Source organism: Equus asinus, chromosome 9, assembly GCF_041296235.1.
Source record: "Equus asinus isolate D_3611 breed Donkey chromosome 9, EquAss-T2T_v2, whole genome shotgun sequence".
Classification (NCBI taxonomy): Eukaryota; Metazoa; Chordata; class Mammalia; order Perissodactyla; family Equidae; genus Equus; species Equus asinus.
In genome coordinates this window covers 70,853,058-70,865,971 of record NC_091798.1, presented here as the reverse complement: position 1 = coordinate 70,865,971, position 12,914 = coordinate 70,853,058, and the positions used below count along the sequence as shown (strand labels likewise).

The window sequence follows — 12,914 nt, the reverse complement described above, 5'->3', positions numbered from 1 at the left end:
CAAACCAAGCATTTGTTTAAAAAAGAAAAGTAATGCATTACATCACATATTAGTAGTTTGGAAAATAAATTGAATATATAGTACAAAATAACCTTTGAACATTTTAGGAAGTAAAAAAATAAGAAGTATCTCATCAAGATGGTGGTGGGAGCAGATGTTGAACTCGTCTCCTCCCACGAACACAACCAGGTTACAACAATTTTTGGAAGAATCACCCTGGATTGAAAACTGAAAACTGGGTAAGAAGAACCCCCACAACAAGGGACAGTCCTGACGAAGGCAGAAGAGGCAGTAATTCCTGCTGGAGAGGAAAAAAGCCACCTTTGGGAGCAGCAGAGCTTCTCAGCTGGCCAGGCGGGAGCCACCCTAAGGTATGCAGCCCTCTCTAGAGGAGTGAGGTCTGCAGCGGGGGCAATACTGCTATAAGCATCCTTCAGACTCAGCCCAACTGAGACGGGGGTCTTACTGTCTGGCTTTGCTGGCTATTAACTGCAGCGAGGGCACCCCCAGAAAAGCTATCGGCCAAAAGCTGAAAAGACCCTGGTCTTAAACGGTCCACGCACAAACTCACTCATTGCAGCAACCTAAAATCACCAGAGAGAAGGCTGACAGTCCTTTGGTGAAACGAAACTCACCTGGTGGGCTCTGGGGGCATCTTGGTGGGAGGAGGGACTTCTCCAGAGACTGAGACATTGGTGGGGGCCATTGTTCTGAGCTGGTCCAGGCTGCTGATACGGACACCAGTGGGGGCCATTGAGGTGCATCCCTTGGGCTGTTAGCCCAGGGGTCTGCCATGCCCACTAGAGCACAGATTTAATCCAGTTCAGCCAGGGCAGGCAACCTGCGCTAGGGACTGGCCCCACCTAACAGCAAGCCCTCAGGCTACTTTTCAGGCTGCATTGACTGGGTGTCTTGATCCTCTACAGGCAGGCAAGGGTGTCTGCCTCTGTGGGGCAGGGCCTGTGTGAGGACCAGGTGAACTGTAGGGGGCATTGGTGGAGAGGTGGGGGCCTCTGCAGTGTGGTGTCAGGGTATGCTCCAGGGGGTTGAGAAGGGTGCACGGACCAGGACTGTGTTGACAGTATATGTGGCCCTGTGGGGGGTAAGGCTTCTCAGCAGCAGAAGACTTGTGCTTCACAAATAGCCATGAAAAGGACCAGCCCACCTTCAGAAGCCTGAAACAATTGAGTGCCCTCATGCCAAGGGCTAGTCCCACTCAGCTGCACTCCTAAGAGAACTGACAACAGCTTTGTTGGCTGGAGGCCTATCACAACTGTACGCCCCTGAGCCTAGCAACTAGCTACACTGGGTGCCAACCCAATTAAGAGGAAAACTGCAATAGAGAGTGCTGACAGACCTTGTAGCCAACAGTGCTGAGGCTTCCCAAACCAGACTTACAAACAGCTGGCCAGGGAAGGAAAGATTAGACTCCCTGGGTACCCGCAGTGGGAGCAAACCCTGCCACAGCAGAAGGACACAAGTAGCCCACAAAGGGGTCACTCCTGCTTCTTATGGACTGGTGACGAGAGGGAAGCATACTGCTGGGCCTCATAAGGCATCTCATACATAAGGCCACTTCTCCAAGATCAGGAGACTTAATCGACTCACCTACTACAAAGAAAATAGCACAGAGAAAGAGGCATAATGAGGAGGCAAAGGAATACTTTCCAAGCAAGGGAACAGGACAAAACCCCAGAAAAAGGACTAAGTGAAACAGAAACTAGCAAGCTATTTGACAAAGAGTTCAAACAAAATATCATGAGGATGCTCACAGACATGCGGAGAAGAATGGATGAACACAGTAAGCACATCAGCAAAGAACTGGAAGATATAAAAAAAAAAAAATCAGAAATGAAGAATACAATACTTGAAATGAGAAATTCACTAGAGGCACTCAAGAGCAGAGTAGAGGAAGCAGCAGAATGGATCAGCAAGCTAGATGAAAGACTAGAGGAAATCACCCAAGCAGAACAGAAAAGAGAAAAAAGAATTAGACAGAATGAGAAGAGTGTAAGGGAACTCTGGGACAATGTCAAGCATGCTAACATTCAGATTATAGGGGTCCCAGAAGGAGAAGAGAGAGACAAAGGGGCAGAAAATTTATTTGTTGAAATAATAGAGGAAAATTTTCCTAACCTGAGGAAGGAAACAGACATCCAAGTTCAGGAAGCACAGAGAGCTCCAAACAAGATAAGCCCAAAGAGGCCCACACCAAGACATATTACAATCAAAATGTCCAAAATTAAAGACAAAGAGAGAATCCTAAAAGCAGCAAGAGAAAGGCCACAAGTGACATATAAAGGGAAGCCCATCAGGCTATCAGCGGACTTCTCAGTCGAGACCCTACAGGCGAGAAGAGAATGGCATGACATATTTAAAGTGCTAAAAGGAAAAAACCTACAGCCAAGAATACTCTATCCATCAAGGCTGTCATTCAGATTGGAAGGAGAGATAAAGAGCTTCTCAGACAAGCAAAACTTAAAGGAGTTTATCACCAAGAAACCAGTTCTACAATAAATGCTGAGAGGACTTATTTAAGTGAGAAAGCAATGACCACAAATAGAGATAAAAAAAATTATCAAAAAACCCCCAAAACAACACCACCAAAAATCCAGGCAATAAAATCACTTGTAAGGTAAAAATATAGTAAAGGCATCAGAGCAACTACCTGTGAAGATAATATGAAGGTTAAAAGACAAATGTACTAAAATCACCTATTTCAATGATAAGAGGGTAATGGATAGACACACACTAACCAAGAGACTATATATGATGTGAAAAACATATAATGTGGGAGGTGGATAGTGAAAAAGTAGAGCTTTTAGAAAGAGGTCAAGCTAAAGAGTCTATCTACTCAATATAGACTGTTATGTGCATAGTATATTAAATAGGATCCTCATGGTAACCACAAATCAGAAACCTATAACAAGCAAGAAAAAAAGTAAGACAAAAGAAATCAAACATATTACTAAAGATAGCCATCAAACCACAAGGGAAAAGAGCAACAGAAAAAGAAAGGAACAGAGAAGAACTACTAAAACACCCAGAAAAAAAAGTGACAAAATGGCAATAAATACATATTTATCAACAACTACTTTAAATGTCAATGGACTAAATGCTCCAATCAAATGCCATAGGGTGGCCAACTGGATAAAAAAAGACCCATGTATATGCTGCATACAAGAGACACTTCAGACCTACAGACACTCACAAACTGAAAGTGAAAGGATGGAAAAAGATATTCCATGCAAATGGCAAAGAAAAGAAAGTGGGGGCAGGAATACTTAAGAAAGTGGGGGCAGGAATACTTATATCAGACAAAATAGACTTTAAAACAAAAGCTGTAATAAGAGACAAAGATGGGCACTACATAATGATAAAGGGAACAATCCAACAAGAAATATAACACTTGTAAATATCTATGCACCCAACATAGGAGCACCTAAATATATAAAGTAATTATTAACAGATATAAGAGGAGAAATAGACAGTAACAGAATAATAGTAGGGGATTTTAACACTCCACTTACACTAATAGATAGATCATCCAAACAGAAGATCAATAAGGAAACACTGGCCGTAAAGGACACATTAGACCAGATGGACTTAGCAGATATATACAGAATATTCCATCCAAAAACCACAGAATACACATTCTTTTCAAATACCCGTGGAACATTCTCCAGGATAGATCACATGTTAGGCCACAAAACAAGTCTCAATAAGTTTAAGAAGACTGAAATAATACCATGCATCTTTTCTGACCACAAAGGTATGAAACTGGAAATCAACTATAGGAAGAAAACCAGAAAAGCCACAAAAACGTGGAGATTGAACAAAATGCTACTGAACAACGATTGGGTCAATGAAGAAATCAAAGAAGAAATAAAAAAATTCCTGGAGACAAATGAAAATGAAAACATGACATGCCAAAATCTGTGGGATACAGCAAAAGCGGTTCTACAAGGGAAGTTTATAGCAATTCAGGCCTACCTCAACAAAGAAGAAAAATCCCAAATAGACAATCTAAAAGTGCACCTAAAGGTACTGGAAAAAGAACAACAAACAAAGCCCAAAATCAGCAGAAGGAAGGAAATAATAAAAATCAGAGCAGAAATAAACGAAATAGAGACTAAAAATAACAATAGAAATAATTAATGAAACCAAGAGCTGGTTCTTTGAAAAGATAAACAAAATTGACAAACCCTTAGCTAGACTCACCAAGAAAAAAAAAAGAGAGAAGGCTCAAATAAATAAAATCAGAAATGAAAGAGGAGAGATTACAATGGACACCTTAGAAATACAAAAAATAACAAGAGAATACTATGAAAAGCTATACGCCAACAAATTGGATAATCTAGAAGAAATGGATAAATTCTTAGAAACATACAACCTTCCAAAACTGGACCAAGAAGATGTAGAAAATTTGAATAGACCGATCACCAGTAAGGAGATCGAAACAGCAATCAAAAATCTCCCAAAAAATAAAAGTCCAGGGCCAGATGGCTTCCCTGGTGAATTCTACCAAACATTCAAAGAAGATTTAATACCTATCCTTCTCAAACTCTTCCAAAAAATTGAAGAGGAGGGGAGGATTCCTAACTCCTTCTACGAAACCAATATCATCCTGATACCAAAACCAGATAAGGACAGCACAAAAAAAGAAAATTACAGGCCAATATCACTGATGAACATCGATGCAAAAACCCTCAACAAAATACTAAGAAATCAAATACAACAATACATTTAAAAGATCATATATCATGATCAAGTGGGTTTCATTCCAGGGATGCAGGGATGGTTCAACATCCGCAAATCTATCAAAGTGATACACCACATTAACAAAATGAAGAATAAAAATCACATGATCATCTCAATAGATGCAGAGAAAGCATTTGACAAGATACAACATCCATTTATGATAAAAACTCTAAATAAAATGGGTATAGAAGGAAAATACCTCAACATAATAAAGGCCATCTGTGACAAACCCACAGCAAATATCATTCTCAATGGAGAAACACTGAAAGCTATCCCTCTAAGAACAGGAACCAGACAAGGATGCCCACTGTCATCACTCTTATTTAACATAGTATTGGAAGTCCTAGCCAGAGCAATCAGGCAAGAAAAAGAAATAAAAAGGATCCACGTTGGAAAAGAAGAATTGAAACTGTTACTCTTTGCAGACGACATGATTTTATATCTAGAAAACCCTAAAGATTCCACTAAAAACCTTTTAGAAATAATAAAGGAATACAGTCATGTCACATGATACAAAATCAATGTACAAAAATTGCTTGCGTTTCTATACACTAACAACGAAGTAGCAGAAAGAGAAATTAAGGATACAATCCCATTTACAATTGCAACAAAAAGAATAAAATACCTAGGAATAAACTTAACCAAAGAGGTGAAAGATCTGTACACCGAAAACTATAAAACATTGTTGAAAGAAATCAAAGAAGACACAAAGAAATGGAAAGATATTCCGTGCTCTTGGAATTGGAAGAATTAACATCACTAAAATCTCCATACTTCCTAAAGCAATCTATAGATTCAAGGCAATCCCTGTCAAAGTTCCAACAACATCTTTTACAGAAATAGAACAAAGAATCCTAAAATTTATATGGAACAATAAAAGACCCCGAATAGCCAAAGGATTCCTGAGAATAAATAACAAAGCTGGAGGTATCACACTCCCTGATTTCAAATTATACTACAAAGCCATAGTAACCAAAACAGTATGGTACTAGCACAAAAACAGACACACAGATCAATGTAACGGAATTGAGAGCCCAGAAGTAAACCCACACGTTTATGGACAGCTAACTTGGCTCCTTGGACAAGGGAGCCAAGAGCATGTGATGGAGAAAGGAGAGTCTCTTCAGTAAATGGTGTTGGGAAAACTGGACAGCCACATGGAAGAGAATGAAAGTAGACCATTCCCTTACACCATGCACAAAAATCAACTCAAAATGGATTAAAGACTTGAATGTAAGACCCGAAACCATGAGACTTCTAGAAGAAAATATAGGCAGTACGCTCTTTGACATCAGTCTGAGTAGCATATTTTCAAGTCCCATGTCTAACCAGGCAAGGGAAACAAAAGAAAAAATGAACAAATGGGACTACATCAAACTAAAAAGCTTCTGCACAGCAAAGGAAACTATCAGCAAAACGAAAAGACAACCTAACAATCGGGAGAAGATATTTGCAAACCATATATCAGATAAGGAGTTAATATCCAAAATATACAAAGAACCAATACAGCTCAACAACAAAAAAACCAACAATCCAATTAGAAAATGGACAAAAGATCTGAACAGAGATTTCTCCAAAGAAGATACAGGGATGGCCAACAGGCATATGAAAAGATGCTCAACATCATTAGCTATCTGGGAAATGCAAATCAAAACTACAATGAGGTATCACCTCACTCCGGTCAGAATGGCTATAATTAACAAGACAGGAAACAACAAATGTTGGAGAGGATGTGGAGAGAAGGGAACCGTTGTTCACTGCTGGTGGCAGTGCAAACTGGTGCAGCCACTATGCAAAGCAGTATGGAGTATCCTCAGAAAATTAAGAATAGATCTACCATATGATCCAGCTATTCCACTGCTGGGTATTTATCCAAAGAACTTGAAAACACAAAGGCATAAAGATACTTACACCCCTATGTTCATTGCAGCATTATGCACAATAGCCAAGATATGGAAGCAACCTAGGCGCCCATGAAAGGACGAATGGATAAAGAAGATGTGGTATTTATACACAATGGACTACTACTCAGCCATAAGAAAAGATGAAATCTGGCCATTTGTGACAACATGGATGGACCTTGAGGGTATTATGCTGAGTGAAATAAGTCAGAGGGAGAAAGTCAGATACCACATGATTTCAATCGTAAGTAGAAGATAAAAACGACAAAAAAAACACAGCGTTGGAGATTGGATTGGTGGTTACTGGAGGGGTAGGTGGGAGGGAGGAGGGCAAAAGGAGTGATTAGGCACATGTGAGGGGATGGACTATATCTAGTTTTCGGGTGGTGAACATGATGTAATGTACACAGAATTCGAAATATGATGTACATCCAAAAATAAAAAGAATTAAAAAATAAATTTAAAAAAATAAGAGCTACATTTTAAATGGACATTTAAACAAACTCTATTTTTATCCTTTGTTTCCTTGTTCTAGAACTTGAACAATAAACTAGTACGACCAACATCTTCATCCAAAATGACTCAATTTATTAAAATGTAGCATATGTATATTTTGTGACAATTGGTGTGACCCATATCAACCCGCTAAAAATATATATTCCTTCCTCAAATGTTTACTACTAGGAAAATGAAAACAAATTAGCCAATTCTCCAATGATAATTATATTTTTAAATAAAAAATAATTTACACTTTTATTATGAGCAGATTCATTAAAGAGAGGTAAAAGAAGTAAAATGTCGCATTTTAGAATCACACTTTAGTATAAAGTTTTCGGTATAAAGTGGAAATGTTGGTCATATGCTTAACTATAATTGAGTGTTCTGTTTCATTTAGCACAAGTAGTTTTCTTATATGCAATATCATATTGGTGCTCTCTGAGGCATATACAGAGCTGATCATAACTCATAAGTATAATCATTAAGAAGTATTTATTTATCTTCAATTTGATTATAACCCTCTTTCTAACTAATACACAAAACAAGATGAAAAGATTAATGATTCCTAGGATTTTCCAAAAATCAGCTAAATGAACAGCCCCCAAATAAATAATAAATATGTATTGAAAAAACAAATTTTTAATGAAAAACTATTATGTTTTAACAATGAAGTGAATGCTTTTTCGTATTTTGTCTAATGAGTAAAGATATGATAGGATGATGCAAGAATTTCATGGAGTAAACAAAAAATTTATTAGTACTCTTCCACAATGTGAAAGGTAGCTTCCACCATCTCATAACTTATAAACTTATATTTTCAGTCCATACCTTTCTTATGAAACATCAGTTCTAGATTTAAGTTCCTGTCTTGCACAAAAGTTGCTCTTTCCCTAGTGCTCCCTATCACAAGAATTGGCACCATCATCCATGCAGTTTTCAAGACCCAAACCTGGAAAGAGGCATCCTTGATACCATCCTGTTCCTCATTCACCACAGACAATCAATAATCAAATACAGCAATTTTTAAAAACAAATTTTTTTCATATCTCTTCCTCTGATTTTTTTCACCTCTAATTCCACTTGCCAATTCTCAACCTATATCCTCTGCCCGAAAAGAGATGGAATGACTTCCTGATTTATCCCCCAAAAACCATCCTTATCCTTTCAGTCCACTCTTCACATAAGAGCCAAAGTGAATTTTTAAGGTGAAATTCTGATTATTTCATTGCCCCACTAGGATCCTTAGGGGGCTTCCCATTGTTTTTAGGATAAAATCTAGAATTGCAAAAATATTTACAGGGGTCAGCCTGCTCTCATGAGTCTCATCACATGCCACCTCACAGCTTTTGCCTTTATCACCAACAAAGGCCTTCTTTAATACAGCACTCTTATAAAGCCTCATCTCTCACTTGGAATCTTCGCATATGTTGTTCCCACTGTATGAAATACTCATTCCCCATCCTATGGGGCTCTGCTTAAATGTCATTTCTTCAGGGATACCCTCTCTGAATCCTCAGACTAAGTTAGATTGTCCTATAGTTTTCTCATTGCGTTTTTCTACATTTTCTTTGTAGCATACTTTAAATATTTCTCCTTTATTTTACTTTTTTTCTTAAAGTGCTCATCTGCCTTCTTGTTTGAATCCATGCTGACTATCACAGATGAGAAGACTTCGAAGCATGTTAACATAATGACGGATGGAAGGAAAAGAACTGAAGAACTAGTTTTTCTTAATGAGCACCTTGATGGAGACTTATAGACAAATTGTTATACTTTTCTGTTTAGACCTAAGCTTCACCTTCAGATTTCAGCAAATTTCTCCAAAGGAAAAAGAATTTTGTCTTTCTTAGCCTCATGTGATCACCTAAAACTCTGCCAGGTTGCTTGTCACCCACTAGTGACCGTCCCCCAGGACCTCGTCCAGATTGTCAGCATCTAGCCCTCATCAAGAATTGACAAACACCTCTTTGCCTTCAAAAGCTTCTGCTCTCTCTGGAATTGGCCTCCCTCTAGTCCTCTGCCACTTTCTGCTTTTAAATATATAATTTTTATCATTTAACCCAGCGTTTCTGGTTATCCTCTGGAGGAGCACTGGCCTGCTGCAAACTACTCCATCCTACCCTACTTCCCTGGCTTTAATTATCACTTATTTGATAATGATTTCACAATTTATGTCTTTGGCTTTGACTTTTATTGTACTTTTAAAAAATTCAACTTTCTTGAATTTGTGGTATAATTACATGCTTTGGAAAACAAACAATATAAAAAAACACACTGGAGAGACTTGCTTGCATAAACCCCTGCCCTCATCTACCCCCATTTCTACTCCACCTCTTTAGGTTACTGTTTTAATTACTTTCTTGTTTATACCTCCAGTGTTTCTTTATGCAAATACAAATAACTATAAATGCATATATATAGATATAGATATATATATAGCTATAGATATATAGGGAATATATATATATATTCCCTTCTTTCTTCATAGGAAGTAGCATACTGTATTCACTGTTCTGTACCTGATTTTTTCCTGTAACAGTACATCTTTAAGATCATTTCCTATATGAACATAGAGCTCCTCCCTATTCATTTTTTTAGTTGCATTATATTTTATTGTGCAGAAATGTAATTATTTATTCAACCTGTCTGTTGCTTCTTTACACTTAGTTTTATCCCAGTGATTTTGTTATATATATAACAAAATATATGTATTTTATATATATAATATATATTATAATATATGTATACATATATATGTATATATGTATACATATATTATATATGTTTAATATATATTATACATATATAAAATAAAACAAGTAGCAAAATAATAGAGGGAAAATAATGAAAACAAATAACTTGATCAATTCAAAATAGTAAAGAAAGAAACTAAAAGAACTAGTAGGAAACATTTTAAGACAAACACTAAGATGATAGATGAGAACCCAAACATATTAGGAATTCTTTTTAACTTAGTAGTCTATCTACTCCAATTGAAAAACTAAATTGTTAGACTGGATTTTCTTTTTAAAAGTCGGCTATACACTGATACTAGACATACCTTAAATATATTGTCAGAGAAAGGTTGAAAGTAAAAGGATGGAAAATGTGTACTGTGCAAATGCTAATAAAAATATAGCTGATGAAGCAATATTAAAGTCAGAAAAAGCAACTCTAAGACGAAAAGTTACAAGAGATAAAGAGGAATATTTCATAAGGATAAAGGGATCAATAAAGCAGGAAGTTGTAGCAAGTCTAAATTTGTTTTCAACTAATAAAGACTTAAAATATATACAGCAAAAATGATAGGAAAAAAAGAATAGACAAATCCACCTTAATAAACAAAGCCTTTAAATCATTTGCAAATCTAAAGAAAGAAAGCCATAAAAAGGAAAGGAGAGAAACCATAAAAATACGTTCTCTGAAACAGTGTACTTAATCTAAAAATAAAACTATAACAAGAAAATTTCCAAATGTTTAGAAATTAAACTATACACTTCCAAGTGACACATGGTCCAAATAAAAAAAGACATTGAAAGGCATATTTAAGTTGAAAGAATGAGAAAAAATATATATCAAGATTTTGGGGATGCAGCTAAATTCATACTTGGATAGAAAAGGTATATATACCAATGTAGGATATATGTAAATAAAATAAAAATACTATAAACATAAAAGTAAAATGATGGAAATTATAAAGATAAAAGCAAAAAGACTTATTAGTCCCATACTCATACACACACACAAAGACATTCCATCTTTAATTCAAAACCTTCTCAAAGAAATTTCCAGGCCCAAGTGACATCACAAGTGCTTTCCTCCAAAGACTTAATTTAAAAAATAACACCACATCATCATAAAATAGTCCAAATATTAGGAAAAGAGGAATTACTTCTCAGCTCATTTATGAGGCCAGAATATCATCAATGTCAAAACCTAATAAGCACATTAATAAAAAGGGGAAACTAAAAGGCAACCTTATTCGTGGATAGAGATGCAAAAATTCTAAACAAAGTATCAACAAAACAAATCAAGCTACTGACAAATCCAATTTAGTCCTATAATAAAGTAGAAATATCATATTGTGATCTCCTCAATAGATACAGCAAATGCATTTGATAAATTTCAAAAATTATTAGTTAAAAAAGTTTTAGTGAACTAAGAATGGAAACAAACTGGTTTCTTCTGATAGATGGTATCAATACCACACTTAACGGTGAAATTTACAGCAAATTTCATGCCTAACAATGAAATATCAAGAGTCTTCATCCTGATGAGCATAAGAAACAAGGATAGAACTATCATTACTTCTATGCACATTGTACAGGATAGCTTAAGCAGTGCAAGAGAAAAGAGGTATAAAGGCTGGAAAAGAATAAAAATCATTGTTTGTAGATCATGATTATGTACATAGAAAATCTGAAATCATCTACCAACTAACTATCAGAAATTAATACAAGCACAGTCACAGAATATGAGGTCAAAGCACAAGAATAAATTACATTTCTTCATACCAGCAATAAACAACTATATCATACTATGCTATACTAAACATCAAAAACAGCAAGTACCTTGGAACAAACCTAATGAAGGAGGTATAAGACTTCCACCCTGAAAATGAAAATTATCAAACATTATTGGGAGAAATAAATAAAGATTTTATTAAACAAAAGAAGTGACTGATTGATAGACCTAGGGTGGTAAATACAGCAATTCTCCGAACTGGATTCAAAGGCATTCCAATCGAAATCTCAGCATGTTTTTTATTGACATTGACTAGGTCATTTTAATCACCTGGAAATACAAAGGGCCAAGAATGGCCAAGATAATCTTCAAGACAGATTTACAACAAAGACTGATATAAATATTCACAATAAATATACAGCAATTAAGACAGTGTAATATTGGTGCCGGGATGCACAAATAAACCAATGGAACAGAATAAAGAGCAGAAATAGACCCACATACATAGAGTCTGTTGGTACACTGCTGTGGGGAAAGGATAACCTTGGAAAAAAATGGCATTGGTCAATTAGTATACATATAAAAAAGAATAAACCTGGATCTCTACTTTGTACAAAAAAATCATTTCCAGCTGAATTGTTTACTTTATAATCTTTTATTAAAATAACATAGGAAATGTCCTCATGATTTTGATTAAGCAAAGAATTCTTAAACAGGACATTAAAATTAAAAATTTGTTTCACTCAAAAGATGCCATTATCAGAGGGAAAAGGCAAGCCACAGAGTTGAATAATATATTTGTCATGAATATATATGACAAATGACCCCCCAATTGGACTATGTATAAAGAATATATAAAGAACTCCTGCAAATCAATAATAAAAAGACAACCCAACAGACATTACAACCAAGTGTAAAAATAGACAAAAGGACAGAACAGACATTTGACAAAATTGCATATTAATGTGGTTAATAAATAAATGAAAATATGCTCAATAACATCAGTCTTCTGAATAAGGAAGTTCATAATAACATCAACACACACACATCAAAATTACTTGAGTTTAAAAACAATTTAAAATAGACTGCTAGAAGAACAATGAATTCATACAAATACTTTTTAAATTTATAAAAAGCTTAACATATATATACCCTATGACCTAGCAATTCTGCTGTTTATATAGGTACTCAACAGAAATAAATTCATATATTCCCCCAAAAGATAAGAACAAGAATGTTCAGAGAAACAATAGTCATAATAACCCTAAACTGGAAACAACATTAACTGTA

General features: G+C 35.8%; 1 protein-coding gene across 1 annotated transcript in view; it reads right to left on the bottom strand.

The window, feature by feature from the left end:
• SLCO6A1 (solute carrier organic anion transporter family member 6A1) overlaps positions 1–12,914 on the bottom strand; it is a 211,269-nt gene that overhangs the window by 7,937 nt on the left and 190,418 nt on the right. The window lies entirely within an intron of this gene.